The sequence below is a fragment of the Physella acuta genome, unplaced genomic scaffold (genome assembly GCF_028476545.2).
Source record: "Physella acuta isolate Inbredline_101_S28 unplaced genomic scaffold, ASM2847654v3 ptg001321l, whole genome shotgun sequence".
NCBI lineage: Eukaryota > Metazoa > Mollusca > Gastropoda > Physidae > Physella > Physella acuta.
In genome coordinates, this window is record NW_026732836.1 from 40493 (window position 1) to 58440 (window position 17948).

The window sequence follows — 17948 nt, forward strand, 5'->3', positions numbered from 1 at the left end:
GCAGTAAGCTCTAGGTTCAAACCACTTAACTAAAGGTTTTACATTACATTTTCTATTTTATCGATGAGTACAATCTTTTATTCTTAGTTTCTTAAAACTAGGACTTTTTTCCAGTTTAATTCATGAAACGAAACAAAATCAACAAGATGTTAAAAATGATAAGACTTTTATCCTGCCTACCTGGGCGTCGAACCAGGTACTCGGTAGCTGAAACAACTTGAAACACTTCCCACCTACAGAGACAGCACCTGCCAGTAGCCCACAGGGTCCTGCTGTTGTAGCACCTGCTGACAGGGACAAGGGTCGTGTTGGTGCTAACCCGAGGTTAGATACAAGACAGGACACAAACACAATACTTAAGACGCAAGACGTATTATATGACACAATACATATTTCAAGACACACCGCGTATTACAAGACACATCACGTATTAAAGACACAAGATGTATTACAAGACACATCATATATTATAAGACATATCATATATTACAAGATACATCACGTATTACAAGACAACACATATTACAAGACACAAGACGTATTACAAGACACATCATATATTACAAGACACATCATATATTACAAGACACATCATATATTGCAAGACACATCATATATTACAAGACACCATCACGTATTACAAGACACATCACGTATTACAAGACACAAGATGTATTACAAGACACATCATATATTATAAGACACATCATATATTACAAGACACATCATATATTATAAGACACATCACGTATTACAAGACACATCATATAATACAAGACACTTCACGTATTACAAGACACATCATGTATAACAAAACAAAAAACCGTATTACAAGACATAAGACTTATTATAAGACACAACATCTATTACAAGACAAAACACATAACACACAAAACACGACATAAGATACAACCTAAACACTAAGAAATAAAGCTACACACCATATATTTGACATAACTCATGTTCCTCACATCAACGTAAAAGAATGTTTGATAAATCTATGTACATTAAATAGAATCTAGTTTTAATAATGAGTGTTTTTAACTACCAGTAGATAATTAAAGTTAAAACAAACGAATCAACCACATGAATCACTCAATGAAATAAACAGGTGGAAATAATCCTCTGCTTACCGATGTTCCCACAGAGAAGAATAAAAAAAATACAAAAATCTCCGGCCATGATGTCAGATCTGGATGGTTGAAAGAAAATAAAAGTAAAAAGTGATCAATGTAAATCGAGCTAAAATATTTTACAATTTGTAATGTATTACAGTATAAATCTGTATTACCAAACTATTTAAGAATTGTCTTTGTATAGGAAATGTCTACTTTTCTGTGTGGAAAATATCAGTTTTGGACATATATCTGAATTTTATGAAATGTTTTTTAGAAAATGTTTAATTTTATTCGGGACGCGATATTGTTAAGGTGCTGTTGGCTGTGTTTTAAAGTTGAATATATTTAGACGTACTTCTTTTCTGACATTCGAGGTTTAGAACTTAGTGATGTATAAATAGAATCAGTATGAGCTACTTAACAACTATGAGGATGATAAACATTTAGTGTGCCATTATAATCAAATTCCTATATACATACCACATAAATTCTATAACACATTACGATAGAAGTTACAAATATTTTTGCATTTATGCCAAAGGCATATTTTGATTTTATAGTTTTTGAAAAAAATGTTTACTTTAGTTTTTTCAACTTTATTTTGACATATAAGACATAAGTTACTTTACAATCTAAAATAATTGTGTATGTCTGTATTTGTTAATTACAATTAAAATCATTCAAAATATAAATTTGACTTACCTTGGTCATATTGAATGAAGCATAAATACGATTGAACTCCTGATGATGAACTTGAAACTGCAGCGAGTGTTGAGGTAAAATAACGAGAAACAAAGAAAACGTGTCCTAAGTATGTGTACACTGCAACACATCTAAATTAATATATCGATTACAGGCACAAAAGCTGCTTACATTGAATAGAATAATTTAACTCTTCGATATTGATTCCTCTTCAATATAACTCCACGCGCCGTCAATAAAAATAAAACCATTTGACACGAATAAGCATCATTTTATACTGCCGTTTATTTTCTTTTCTTTTGTTTTATGTTTTGTTTAGAACCTTAATAATAAATGCATTCACTGCAGGCCTATACACATATATTGCTTTTACTTGTAACGTATAGAAAACGTTCAAAAATACATTGTTTTCTTAAACGTAGTTGCATTAGTTGTTATCGACTCAATTAGTTCAGCATTAGGCTAGTTAGACTAAGGTAAAATAATATATGTTTAAAATATAGTAAATTATTCTAATAATTAAACATCGCATATTTTTGTAAAAAGCCTATAATATAAGTAACTAGGTCGTTTTTCTTTCGATAAATTTTTCCGCTTCTATCAATGAGACAATGTTTTATTTTACAATAAAGTAAATATATCATAGATCGACATGTGATACTAAGCATTCTGTGTAGCGTCGCATACGTTTTTAAAATAAACTCTTACAATTTTTTCCTTATACCTCACACCAATACTAACACTAACAACCGTAAATGTATAAAATGCTGGAGCCTTCTACAGAATAAGTGATAATATCCTAGCAAGCATGAAGTGTCTTGACTAACATTATTAATATGTTGCCTAAGCATTCAATGGAATGGCAAGCATTCTTCTAGCTAGACAAAGCGCGAAATGTCAATAATAGAAAGAGGTTGAGTAGCAATATGGTTAAAAATACACGGAGCTGAACGAAAGAATGAACAGCATATTATAATGTTTCAAACGTTTTAAAACAAACTCTGCTGCGCCTCTATTAGCTTTTTTTTTAGTTTAGTTTAGTTTAGTTTAGTTTAGTTTAGTTTAGTTTAGTTTAGTTTAGTTTAGTTTAGTTTAGTTTAGTTTAGTTTAGTTTAGTTTAGTTTAGTTTAGTTTAGTTTAGTTTGGTTTGGTTTGGTTTGGTTTGGTTTGGTTTGGTTTGGTTTGGTTTGGTTTGGTTTGGTTTGGTTTGGTTTGGTTTGGTTTGGTTTGGTTTGGTTTGGTTTGGTTTGGTTTGGTTTAGTTTAGTTTAGTTTAGTTTAGTTTAGTTTAGTTTAGTTTAGTTTAGTTTAGTTTAGTTTAGTTTAGTTTAGTTTAGTTTAGTTTAGTTTAGTTTAGTTTAGTTTAGTTTAGTTTAGTTTAGTTTAGTTTAGTTTAGTTTAGTTTAGTTTAGTTTAGTTTAGTTTAGTTTAGTTTAGTTTAGTTTAGTTTAGTTTAGTTTAGTTTAGTTTAGTTTAGTTTAGTTTAGTTTAGTTTAGTTTAGTTTAGTTTAGTTTAGTTTAGTTTAGTTTAGTTTAGTTTAGTTTAGTTTAGTTTAGTTTAGTTTAGTTTAGTTTAGTTTAGTTTAGTTTAGTTTAGTTTAGTTTAGTTTAGTTTAGTTTAGTTTAGTTTAGTTTAGTTTAGTTTAGTTTAGTTTAGTTTAGTTTAGTTTAGTTTAGTTTAGTTTAGTTTAGTTTAGTTTAGTTTAGTTTAGTTTAGTTTAGTTTAGTTTAGTTTAGTTTAGTTTAGTTTAGTTTAGCTTTGGTTTGGTTTGGTTTGTTTTGTTTTGTTTCGTTACCAACAGGTATATTAATCAAATAGTAGTTTTACTTTATAAAATATTAAAGCACATTCACTTTAAACTAGTTTATACCGTTGAAAATAAACTGGGAGTGATCTCCCCTAAACTTTCTCGAATATTTTTATATAAAACAACAGGGGATGGGAACTCGGGCTATAGACATGATTTTTAATCCATTTTAAATACTTAAAGTTTTAAAAATAGAATAAAATCTCGTAGGCAAAAGAATTGCACACCATGCGAACGCCAAATAAAAAAGTGCATAATAGTGCGCAATATTATTAGTACTTTAAAAAATTTACATTCGTTTTTTGAGAAATCGGAAGTAGCGTAAATTACTACTTCAGGTCAACGGAAATTACTCAAAATTTAAAAGAAGGTAGAGAATTACATCTTATACTTACATGTGAAATTTCATTTATCTATCTGAAATAGTACTCAAGTTATAGGCTTTTGAAAAATTCAAAGTAGAAAAAGTACCACTTCCGGTTATCGGAAATCGCTCAAACGTTGATACGGATCTACGATTTTGATAAAATACTTATATATGAAATTTCATCAACCTAGCTGTAACGGTACTCAAGTTATCGTGTTTACACACGGACAGACACACACACACACACACACAGACATACGGACAGAATTGCAAAGCCCAGTTTTTCAGACTGGATTACGCATAAAACCTCTGATTTTTTTGATAAATCTGGATTGATAATTTTTGCCCGATTAAAATAAGTCCTCTATACTTCGGATCTGATGAAGGACTGAGGTGTAATACGGTGAAAATTGTTAAAATTTCAAGTGATTTTTGTGCACGATTACAATACTTTCTCTATACTTCGTATATACGAGAAAGTAAAAAGACTTGAAACTCAATAAAAAAAACAATTTAATATCTCACAAAATAAATAATTAGGAATATTTTTGAATTTTGAATAAACAGAGGAATCAGCCTTGTTTAGATTATTTTGCAAAAAAAAAAAAAAAAAAAAAAAAAAAAAAAAAAAAAAAAAAAAAAAACATTACCTCGATTATTTTACATGGTCCATAAAAATTCTCTTACAAAAAACTGGAATGGTTTTACCATGGGCTCAAAATGAGTAGTAATACGTCATGTAACAATACGCCATACAAGTTACATTTCTAAACATAGCTGTCGGTAATCTCTCTCTCTCTCTCTCTCTCTCTCTCTCTCTCTCAATATATATATATATATATATATATATATATATATATATATATATATATATATATATATATATATGTATATATATATATATATATATACTAGGCATGCTGCCCAGCTTCGCTTAGGCTTTCGAAAACATTGAGAATTTGAATGCTTAATTAATTCGCCCGAGGGTCGGTCTACGACCTCAGTAGTTATGAAGAGGTTCCTACGTGGACACATTTTTTTCGATTTATAGCTCATATAAGGCGCCGGTCAGTCGAGGTCAGTTTTGACCCCCTCATCGTAGACTTTTCGGCCAACCGGCCCTCGTGTTCTGTTGCCCCAAGGCAAGATCCTGCCAAATTTGAAGCGCCTGTGGCGCCGGGAAGTGCCCTATCGGACACCCGACAACTTTGCTTTATATATTATAGAGATTAGCAAATTGCAAAGATAAACAAAGATTTCAATAAAGTAATTAAGGCCTGAAATACTTTAGTATAGAAATGTATTGTTTGAATAGATTCTAGATCTAGGTAGGGTCTACATCTATGTAAGTCTAGTTTTTCCGTACATCTAGATCATCTAGATCTAGATCTAGAATCCTAATAGAATTTTTTTTTAAGTTTAGCCCGAGCAAAATAAAAACAAAAATAGATTAACCAAGTTGACTTGGTGCGTCTCGAACCCGCAACACCTGCGTGGGTTTAAGTACACTATCATCTCCGCTATATAAGCACCTTATTAAACACGAAGAATAAAAGACGTATTTTAAAATCTTAACTTACGCGAATATGCCTATTCTTTCAAATTAATTTTTTTTATCCCAAGTTAGCCAGTTCCAAACAAAGACATGGTATAAAATAATTATGTCTTGAAATAGTTTAGTCCTAATATAGAAATTTATTATCGGAATAGATTCTAGAGAAGTTAGAGTCTAAATCTAGATCTAGATCTTAGCGTCTACGTCTCGATCTAGTTATTGCGTAGATTTGTAGATAAAAGATTTAGATCTAGTCTAGATCTAGATCTCTAGATCTAGAATCCAAATAAATAAAATAAATTTTATGAGTTTAGGCCGGAAAAATTGTATTGTGTACATTTCATAGTGTAGGGTAACCTGGGGTAATTCCATACACTACTTTTCTAAAAAATTTGTAAAAAATCTAAAATTAACACTACCACAATATAATATTGAGGGTATAACTAGACATGCATTACTTTTATGATGGCAAACAAATATAGAGATAATTCACAAAATAAAATACAATTTTTAAATATTTCACTTTTATTCCAAAAACATGGCAAGTGGGGCAATTCCACACACATTATGAAAATTTTAAAATCCATGTATTTAAAAATTTGTAAAAAACATTTTTCCCCTTGGAAACTATTTTGCATGGGGGCAACCACTCTTCATCACTGGATGAAGAGAAAGCCTCAATTTCTTCCTCCTGAATTCTGCTCTCATCTGTCATAGGCCAAAGTTATTCCTTTATAATTGTGGATCATTCTGAAATAAATACAAAATTAAATGTTAGAAAGTCTAATTAATAATGTGTGTATGGGGATGTTTAGCTCTAAATATTGCATAAATTATAATAAATAATATAGGTACAGTAAAAATAATAATAGATAAAGAAATAAAAGAAGTCTGTGGCAATTTTACTTAACTTTAAAAGCATTGTCTTTTTAAAAATAAATAGTACTAGATCTAGTACTATTTAAGAATTTTTTAAGATTAAATCATGAGGTTTGAATTACAGAATTAGCCACAACCAGTTAAAATGGTTTAAAATAATAGCTTAACCCTCTAAAAAGTATAAAAAGCAACATGGGACATTCTAAACAATAGTGTATGGAATTGCCCCACACTATGGGTGTGGAATTACCCCACACGTACTATGAAAAAAATATGCTTTCCTGCTCTAAATTAAAGGCTGAATCTAGCATCATTAACTGTTACTATTAACAAAAATGATAAAGCTTTCATAAAATCAATAAATAATTGACAACAATTAAAAATAAGACCAAAAAAAATAATTTTTAAAAAGTGCAAGGGTTGTACTTACCTAAGGATGTTTGAAGATAGATGCAGATAAAATTAAAATTCTTGCTCTTATTGTAGATGAACGCTTCTCTAACAGTATCAGAAAGTACAAGAAATGACCTCTTAGAAACAGGGAATAGTAACTTTTAATTAAACTTTATTCCCATTAAAAATAGAGAGTATCCAGTATATAGTGTGTGGAATTACCCCGTGTGTGGAATTACCCCACCTTACGTAGATCTAAATCAAATTTGAATGAAATAGTTCATTTCTTTTTATTCTAAACACGGCAGATGACGTCATTAGTAAATGTATAAACATTAGTGACGTCACAGTTTTATGCGTTCTTTTTCACATCTATAAATGCTTTTCCGGTTGCATAAATAATACTGTTTCTCTACATTCGAATACGCCTTTATTTTTTATTTTTCTTCTTTAAATAAAATTGTGGTTATACATTTAAAACATCTACCATATTATTTTCAACAAAAGTCCGTAAAAAGTTCTCGATATATCGCTGCCGATTCTGACGTGATGTCCGGCGAAAATATTTTGCGGACAGACAGAGAGAGAGAGAGAGAGAAGTGCGAACTTGGGGTTTTATATATTAGGATATATATATATATATATATATATATATATATATATATATATATATATATATATATATATATATAAAGAGAGAGAGGCATTGAAATATTCCTATATAAGGACAAAAGTAAAGCATAATTTTAAAATGTTTTGCATAATAGAAAGAAAACATTGGACATTAAATTACACATATTAAAAAAAAAATTATATATGAATGAAGTATTTGACGACAAAGAAAACTACATTTATACTACACGGCTCGGGGCTATTTAGGAAATAAAATGTCAAAACTCTCATCTAAAACATCAGCCTTGTTTGACAGCATTTCTTTCTGTCAGCTTTAGATTGAAGTCTTACAGCAGACGAGAGGGGATCGCTGATCGATCTTAAATGCGATAGTTCAGGGTGGGCTCTAGAGATCGATTGGTCTCAGGTGGATCACTTGATTGTCGTTACAGTCGAAAGTTGTGTCATGTCGTGTCTCTAGATGGTGAGACCTGCAGCATCTCCCATAGCCCACACAGTATCAGGTTAGAGGAAAATATTATGTTAATGGATGGAAATATAACATGTAAGAATGGGTGGAAATATAACATGTGGGAATGGGTGGAGATATAACATGTGGGAATAGGTGGAAATATAACATGTGGGAATGGGTGGAGATTTAACATGTGGGAATGGGTGGAGAAATAACATGTGGGAATGGGTGGAGATATAACATGTGGGAATGGGTGGAGATAAAACATGTGGGAATGGGTGGAGATATAACATGTGGGAATGGGTTTAACCTCCGAGTGAAAAATGACTATGCACAATAAATTATCTACTTAGGCTTGACAAGCTGTGTTCATTAGATGAGGATATTTAGCCTAAACTTTATTATTTCTCCTATAATGTTTCCGAACAAATTCATATTTCTTTTTTTTACCTCTCTAAAGAAATATTTACAAAACATCCTAGCATTATTTGAGTTAAGAAAACATTACAACAGTACATCACAGTTTTTTTTTACTTAAATCCATACACCATGCTTACATGTACACAGTTTCATTACATAGTACAGTACTCATGTCAGTACTCTGACATACAATAGTACAACACAGTACACAAAGTGTGTACTTACAATATTGTTCACACTAAAACGTGATGTGCTGTACACGCGTTTGAACAATACAAACTTTCACAACACACTCTAAAATTTAGCTCATGGTTCCAACATTGTGAATGTAATAATTAGTTCGTTTCACATAAGTAACGAAACAGAACTGTGCAATACTCGTCATTTGTTCCATTTTTAGGGTAGTCGAAGAATATACAGTCCTGGTTTTGGTAGTTATCCGGTTGACCTGTAGTGAAAAAAATGAACACGTGATTTCTGGAGGTTTAAAATAATTATTGATCTTAAAATTATTTTTTTAAAGTTTTGTTTTACATGTTGAGACACTGTGACCTTAATATGTTTATTATTTTAAAAAAAAACAATACTTTAAAAAAAATATATTTTGGGGGAAAAAAAGGAATGTTATTAAAATGACAGTTTCGTCAGTGCATCGGGACATAATATCCCCGAAATATACATATGACAATACCCCAATCACCCCCTCCCAATACATACAAGTAGACATACACCTCCCCAATTAAAGCGCGAACATAACACAAACACAAATACATACACAAACGAAAACAAAATCAAACGCAAAGACAAACCCAAGCACAAACACAAGCAAAACACAAACACTATAAAAGCAAACGAAATCAAACACAAATACAAATCCAAACGCAAACACAAACCCAACCACAACCAAATCAAACCAAAACACAAAACACAAAAAACACAAACACAAAGAAAACACAAACGCAAACAAAGTGCTCATATTCTAGCCCGGGGCGCCAAATCGCACCATGCTGAGGCGCCGGCGGAATCGCCTGATTCAACTTAGTAAACGACTATAGTACCCCAACTTAATCTTAGTCTTATGCGCTAACTTAAACGAACGTAGGCGACATAGCAAACACGGTAAGGCCCGGGGCGCCAAAAAAACACTCTGTCTGGGCACCGAAGGACGCTCGGATTCGGCTCAGTTAAAGACTATAGATAAAGGTAAACATATAGGACATTTAGGAGCTTTTGAAAATATTTGTGTTTATCTAATGGAAACTTTGAAGCTTTAAAACATAAACACAGCTCTTAAAAGAATTTTTTTCTTCGATCTTGCCTTTACAATCGAGAACATAGAAAACTTTACACTGCTAAATGTAATGTTAAAACGTCTACTTAAAAAAAATTACGCACTATGGTGAGGTAACCAAAAATCCCCTTCGCGCGCAAAAAAAAAGATCAACAAAAAAAAAATTCCCAAAAAAAAAAAGAAACCCTGCGGGAATTCCCGTTCCCGAATAAAGATGTCTTTTGTTACTTCACTTGTTTTTTAATTAAAAATAATAAAAAGAAAACAGTACGTTCAGTGCATGTAATAAATAAAAGGCAGTATTAAAAATACCAACAACATTGCACTTGATCAATCCCCGCTAATTATGTAATTATTTTTTCCAACACCATATATATCTTCTTGTATTTTGTTGCAGGTGTGTATAAAAGAGCTTTCTGTTGCGACCGACAAAAATGATTTCCCATTCATGCGCCAAAAAAGACAGACAAAACGAATGCGCAAAAAAAGACACAAATTATAACATGCGGGAATTCCCGTTCCCAAATAAAGATGTCTTTTGTTACTTTACCTGTCTTTGATTAAAAATAATAAGAAGAAAATAGTACGTTCAGTGTATGGAATAAATAAAAGGCAGTATTAAAAATACCAACGACATTGCACTTAATCAATCCCCGCTAATTATGTAATTATTTATTTCCTTACACCAAAACTTATTAATAAAAAGTAAATTCTTTCTCCCCCTGATTTAATGTTTTTAAAACTGTTTTCCAAATCAAGGGACGAAATGAGCGCTAAATGACTAAATGCAAATACATTTTAGACACAATTAGAAATTTTATAAACGTTGATAAGCTTTTTTAAAAATTGTATGTAATATTCATAATTGAAAATTATAATTCGAAGTATGAAAAATGAAAATTGTTTTTAAAGACTTTCAATATTAATTTTTTAACTCATAAATTTAGACCATGAGCACTTTAATAATCTAACACTTGAATCCATGGAAGTATCGTATTTTCGTATAATCCTTTGTAATCCACGGTTAAATACAAACATACAGAATTGAACTTTATAAAAACAAACATAAACACCGAATTGAACATACCAAACTTTCATTTGCCGCTAAATCGCTCACACAGCAATCTGTTCGTCACCCCCCCCCCCCCCCCTACCCCCCCAAAACACACACTATAAATAGTAACACATCAGCAGTTAGATCATACAGCACAGATTTTGACGCTTGGCTTGCCTTAAACACACACAGACACTCTCTCCATGGCTCGTCAGACACTCTACCGCCACCCCCCCCCTCTGCCCACATTACCCTCAGATATGATAACCCCACATCCCTTTTAACTGTTCCAACGACCCCACCACCCACCAAAACATCATTTTCGAATATTTATTCATTTACTTATTTATCTATTTTTGTAATTCACTATTGTACAAATGTAAACGAAATCTGTGTAAAACAACTAATTTGTGTGTGTGTGTGACTACTCTACTGGTTATTCATTTTTCTTTGGTATTTACTATGTTTATTGTACAGAATGAGATGAAATCCATGTAAACTAGCTTTGTTTTCGACCATTCTTCCATACGTTATACTCTTCCCCCACTTTTGTTGGCAAACATTTCACAAACCAGCCTCTTTTCAATTTTTGAACTAACAAGCTTTAAATTCAATGTATCTTTTGTATGTATTTACATATTTCGCTATTTATTTACTATACTCTGTACACCAATGTTACTAACTTGTAAATATACACCCCAACGGCGTGGAATGTTACTGTATTTGTTTTAAATTGGAAAATAAAAGTATTTTAAAAAATGAACTATATATATTATACTAATAATATCCCGCACTATTGTGCACATTTTTTTTGGCAGTTCACTTTGTGTGCAATTCTTTTTTTACGAGATTCTATTCTATTATAAAAGTTTAAGTAATTAAAAATGGATTAAAAATATTGGCTATGTCCCGAGTTGCATACCCCCGTAATGTTATATTAGAATATTCGAGAAAGTTTAGGGGAGATCACTCCCTGCTTATTAATCATTGTAACAAATATTTTTAAATGCGTATTATTATTTTTTTGAAATATTATGTTCTTCAAAATTATATATTAATAGTGAAACAGCTCTACATATGTCACTGTTACTAAGCCAAATTGAAGCTCAGTATGAAGATTTGCACTGTTTCATTACTGGTTTCTTTCGCCAAAGTTGTCTCTGCACAAGGTTAATATATTCTTACAATAGATTTAATTATTATACAATTAATTTTTAATGTAATTTTAATAAGCACTAAGTCTGCCAAATGGTTGTATTTTATCTGCTTAGAGAATTGTTAATGTTTAGACTATGTTGTCAAAAAGAAAAAAAAATCAATTGTGAGGAAATAAAGGTTGGCTAATATATGACTTCATGTTAAGAAGTGAGAGATGATTCAGAATTTTCATAACGATAGGAACACGAACGGGTAGTTAAAAATGCTTAAACTGGCATATCATAATTTAAGGACAACACCTTAGTTTAAGTAAACTTTTTTTTCTGAATTAATAAAAACATTTCAGTGACGTGTATCAACCCACATGCTAAAGTGTTTAAAGATAAGTGCTTTGAAGTGTTCTCAACTCCAATGTCTTGGCATGATGCTGAGGTAAATCTTTTCGTTGTCTATAGTTGTTTAACTAAATCGGGTGTCTCCAGGTGGGGTAATTTAGGGTGGCATCTCATAGTCGTCCGTTTACATTTCGATACGATGTCACCCCTCATCAATAATTTTAAAATATCATTTTAACGTAAAAAAAATATTGTAGAGCACTTTCGACTTTTACTAAATTTGAGATAGAATCACATGTATAATGCTATCAAATGGTACCGTCTAACTCCTGCCCCATAATAGCTTTTTATACAATTGCTTGTCTATCCTTCAATAGTCGTACATACTATTATATTATAATTTGAAATAATAAATGTTGTTATTCTAATGTAAGCAGAGAAGAATACATTTAAATATATGATCTAAAATAAGCGACACAAAACAGACAAAATATTGTTTCTTGTATTTAGAGATACTGCTCAAGATTTCTCGAAAGAAGAGCACTGGCATCCAGAGGCGTAGCAACCCTTCCCGGCGCCCGGGGACATATTTTCGATTTGCACCCCCTCCCTCGAACTTTCAATTTGTTTTTCCACCCCCCCCCCAATGTCGGCGCCCGGGGACATATGTCCTCCCCGCCCCCTATAGTAATTCGCTTATGTTTAGATATCCCGCAGGTGACCATGTAAGCTGGAAATTTAAAAACTACGAACCGAGCCGCGACTTGCTATTTATTGGTTTTATTTTCCACTGTTTAGCAATTCACAATCTGTGAATTCGAAGCATGCTTTTCAATTTTTATGCAACGATTTGTAATTTTCGCGACAGAAAAATATGATTCGGTGTGCTTTATAATTTTTCTAGAGACCTTAAAACTAATCAGATATTCTTGATAGTCATGTGTGAAAACCGAGAATAGCAACCAACTAAATGAATACAATTTAACGCAATATTTATGTAAGTAAAACGACATTTAAGCAAGAAAATAAAATATAATTGGTATAAGCAGCCCACTAAATGATTTCGATTTAGCGCAATATTTCTGTAACGAAAACGACATTTACGCAAGATAATGAAATAATGACATTAAAAAAGTGTATTACAACTTTGCGTGTTCAAATTTTATTGTTTTGATACATTTAGAATATTAAGATGTTATTTACAGTGGATTTTTTTTGTTGTTAATTTTATTGATCGTGTGTCCAGTGATATTCAGATCTTAGATATTTTCCATTCAAATACAAGATGACTCATAACGCTAGAAGGTAATACGTTGAGATGTGTTGTAGCATTTAAGGAAGAAGCAAGCCTTGTCTCTCCCTAAAATCAAAGGCAGAATTTCTAGAATTTAATTAGCGCTAAAACGGGCATTGATATAAATTGTACAATTATATTTGAAATTTCTCTTTAAATCTATTATTTTAAATATTGTTCATTTAAAATAAAAAACATATTTTACCCCTGAAACATTCGAGCAGATTCAAGGATCAAAACTGTTAACCCAAAGATGAGAATCTCTGCAACTGTCTTGGTTGAACTCCCGTTGCTTGAGTATTCTATGAAAGATGAATATCTTTTTTCGCCAACTGAGGGCATAAATACGGAAAAATTATTTCACAAGAACTAGAAACTTCATCAAATAATTAAAATAATATCAAACAAACTAGGTAGCATGAGCAAGTAGATGCGATCTCAGAAGAAAAAAACATTATTTTAACTATATCAATCATCTTGTCCTACTTCTTCGTTCTTAATTTTAGTGTTGGAAAGGATCCCCTCCAGCATAATTAAGTATACGTGTCAACTAGTTATGCGCCATTGAGGCCGTTATCTCCGATTTGAGCCTGCTTTTCTTTTTGGATTTCCTTCCATAACCTTTGTCCAGCCAAGAATAAACTACAGGGCAGCAGTTGTTTTTGTTTATTTTGAGGTTGATTTATAGTTAACTTGTAAAACATTATTAATGAAGGTAATACTAAAAAGCGTCAAGTAATTTTTTTTCGGCACAAATTATTAAATATAAACCTTTTGAAAATTAATATTTTAATAAATTATATCTCTTTAAAAAAAACTGAATCAAGAGGTATATTGGTCAAATAATGCGGAATAATATGTTGGGGTGGGGGAAATGAGTAAATTCTTACCTGCTAAATAGTGGCACCTGTACGTGAAACGTGTTGCATCATCCAAGTCAAAGTAAAAGGCACAACAACAGTACCAGCCCGAGTCTAGGACATTGGCGCCCCTGATGTCCACACCCAATACTGCGTGATCCTTGTTGATTCTCAAGTTGGGTCCTAGTTGCCTTGAGCTATAGCTCAAAGTCCAATGTTCCTTGCCTGCAGGTTTGGACGGTCTTAGACTTGGCTACTAGGCTCGAGAGAAAAAAAATATAAATATTTTGGAATTAGCTTAACTATTTATAGTTAGTGGTCTAGAGGTAGAGAGCTGGGCTGCTAACCAGATTTGTCTGGATTATGTGTTTGTGTATCTAGCGAGGGTTGTGGATTAGGCAAAAGCTAAGTATTATTTATGAAAACATAATATGTTGTTATAAGGTTAAATAATCTTTCTTTAAATATGCATTTTTATCAATTTTTTAAAAATAAATATGTAGTTTTATTTAAACGAAAACTAGTGTTAAAACATACACTTCCTGCTCTATTTGTTGAATCAACTTCCATTTCAAACAACAAAAAGGTGCTCGGATCGTAATCTTTATTTTGCCAAAACAGCGTCATGTTTTTTATATATTGCGCTGGGTCAGGAACTCCAGCAAGGCTAGGGACACAGTAAATATCCACGATATCATCTACTGGAACTACACTTGGTTCCACTAAAGCTTGATGTACAACTGGAAGGTTAAAGGGGATTAGCCTAAGTTTTGAACTCATCATTACATATATATATAGTATATATATATATATATATATATATATATATATATATATATATATATATATATATATATATATATATATATATATATATATAATATAAAGCTCAATTCTGTATGTTTGTGTGTAAAATGCTTGTCGTGGATTATAAAGGAATATAAGGAAAAATTAAAAAACAACGAGACCTCGATGGATTCAAGTGTTATCCTGTGAGCGCTATGGTGCATAATTTCGCTTTAAACAGTGCGATAGAGTATGGATAAGAAAGGTTACTATAGTCTTTAAGTGAATCGAATTCGGGCGTCCTCTGGCGCCCAGACAGGGTGCTATTTGGGGCCCTGTGCATTCACGTGTTCGGTTTGGCGCCTACGTTCGTTTAAGTGAGTGCAAGAGACTATGAATAAGTTGGGGTATTATAGTCGTTTATTAAGCTGAAACTGGCGATTCCGCCGGCGCCCCAGCCTGGTGCGATTTGGCGCCCCGGGCTAGACTGTGAGCACTTTGCGCCTATGTTCGCGTTTGTGTTTCTTTGTGTTTAGGTTGGGTTTGCGTTAGTGGTTGGGTTTGCGTTTTGATTTTGTTCGTTTTCGTTCTTTCTTTTTCATTTTCGTTTGCGTTTTTTTTTTCTTTGGGTTTGTGTTTGTATTTGTGTTTGTGCTTGGTTTTGTGTTTGTGTTTGTGGTTGGGTTTGGGTTTGTGTTATCGTTTGTATTAGTGTTTGCGTTTATGTTATGTTTCCTTTCTTTATTTGTGTTTTGGTTTTAGTTGGTTGTGGTTAGGGTGGGCAATGCCGGATATATGCTGATTACAAAACACACATTTCATGGTCCTTTACAGATAGGTTTTTCACAGGGGCCAGAGCAGGGCCTGGCCGGGACGGCTAGTATATATATATATATATATATATATATATATATATATATATATATATATATATATATATATATATATATATATATATATATATATATATATATATATATATATATATATATATATATATATATGCTTGAACACTACATATGTAATATCATGCTAGTGAAAATACAAGACTGTTTAGCAGCCTAGGTGGGTGGTGTGTTCGTGTACAAATAAAAATAATAAGACAATTTAGAATGGGCTGATTTCTTTCTTTCATACTTTACAGATAAATTAATTAATGATTTAAATAAAAATAATCTCTAAACTATATTTTATTTAGTTAAATAATTACCAAATAAAATGACCAACTATGTGTTAACAACAAGTACTTGCAATAACTTAATCAGTTTAATGATTTTTTTCCACATATTTTGAGATAAAGTCTTAGAATAGTTAATAGCCGAAGAAAAAATAAAAACTATCGGTTACAAGTAATTCAAACTTTAGAAACATTTTATATATTTCGAAAAAGTGTGATACCATTTGAGAAAAAAAAAATTTTAATCAACTTGTTAAAAACTAAATATTAATACGTAAATTGTACTTGAATTTGAAAGAGCTTTATGATTTTTGAGTTTTAAGTACCAAGCACGAATATAATACTAATATACAAACACAGCACATTCCTAAAGTGTTCAACCAACCTTCGAAATCTTGGCAACGAGTTGAGGAGTCTACACCGTCTAGCGTAAAGAAGACACAGGTGCAGCAAAACTCACCATGATCAGCGGAGGTTATATTTATAATATCGACCTCCAACCTGAACGTGGACCTTTCGAAATATCCAAAACTGTTCTTGTGGTAAGTTCCGTAATATCTAAGATACCAGTTATCTTTTAAGACACTGATTCCAAGACCCTGTGATAAGATGTTTATATATATATATATATATATATATATATATATATATATATATATATATATATATATATATATATTTATTTATTTAATCATTCATTCATTCATTCATTCATTCATTCATTCAATCATTCGTTCGTTCGTTCGTTCGTTCGTTCGTTCGTTCGTTCGTTCGTTCGTTCGTTCGTTCGTTCGTTCGTTCGTTCGTTCGTTCGTTCGTTCGTTCGTTCGTTCGTTCGTTCGTTCGTTCGTTCGTTCGTTCGTTCGTTCGTTCGTTCGTTCATTCGTTCATTCATTCATTCATTCATTCATTCATTCTTTCAATCGTTCGTTCGTTCGTTCGTTCGTTCGTTCGTTCGTTCGTTCGTCGTTCGTTCGTTCGTTCGTTCGTTCGTTCGTTCGTTCGTTCGTTCGTTCGTTCGTTCGTTCGTTCGTTCGTTCGTTCGTTCGTTCGTTCGTTCGTTCGTTCGTTCGTTCGTTCGTTCGTTCGTTCGTTCGTTCGTTCGTTCGTTCGTTCGTTCGTTCGTTCGTTCGTTCGTTCGTTCGTTCGTTCGTTCGTTCGTTCGTTCGTTCGTTCGTTCGTTCGTTCGTTCGTTCGTTCGTTCGTTCGTTCGTTCGTTCGTTCGTTCGTTCGTTCGTTCGTTCGTTCGTTCGTTCGTTCGTTCGTTCGTTCGTTCGTTCGTTCGTTCGTTCGTTCGTTCGTTCGTTCGTTCGTTCGTTCGTTCGTTCGTTCGTTCGTTCGTTCGTTCGTTCGTTCGTTCGTTCGTTCGTTCGTTCGTTCGTTCGTTCGTTCGTTCGTTCGTTCGTTCGTTCGTTCGTTCGTTCGTTCGTTCGTTCGTTCGTTCGTTCGTTCGTTCCTTCCTTCCTTCCTTCCTTCCTTCCTTCCTTCCTTCCTTCCTTCCTTCCTTCCTTCCTTCCTTCCTTCCTTCCTTCCTTCCTTCCTTCCTTCCTTCCTTCCTTCCTTCCTTCCTTCCTTCCTTCCTTCCTTCCTTCCTTCCTTCCTTCCTTCCTCCTTCCTTCCTTCCTTCCTTCCTTCCTACCTACCTACCTTCCTTCCTTCCTTCCTTCC

General features: G+C 32.6%; 1 long non-coding RNA gene across 1 annotated transcript; it reads right to left on the reverse strand.

Moving 5' to 3' along the window:
* Positions 1–13318: 13318 nt before the first annotated feature.
* On the reverse strand, positions 13319–16869 carry LOC131958361 (uncharacterized). Its single transcript, XR_009389223.1, has 5 exons — positions 16666–16869; positions 14855–15057; positions 14348–14573; positions 13663–13789; positions 13319–13523 (listed from the first exon to the last, which is right to left on the reverse strand). It is a non-coding gene; the product is annotated as an uncharacterized LOC131958361 (long non-coding RNA).
* Positions 16870–17948: the final 1079 nt, after the last annotated feature.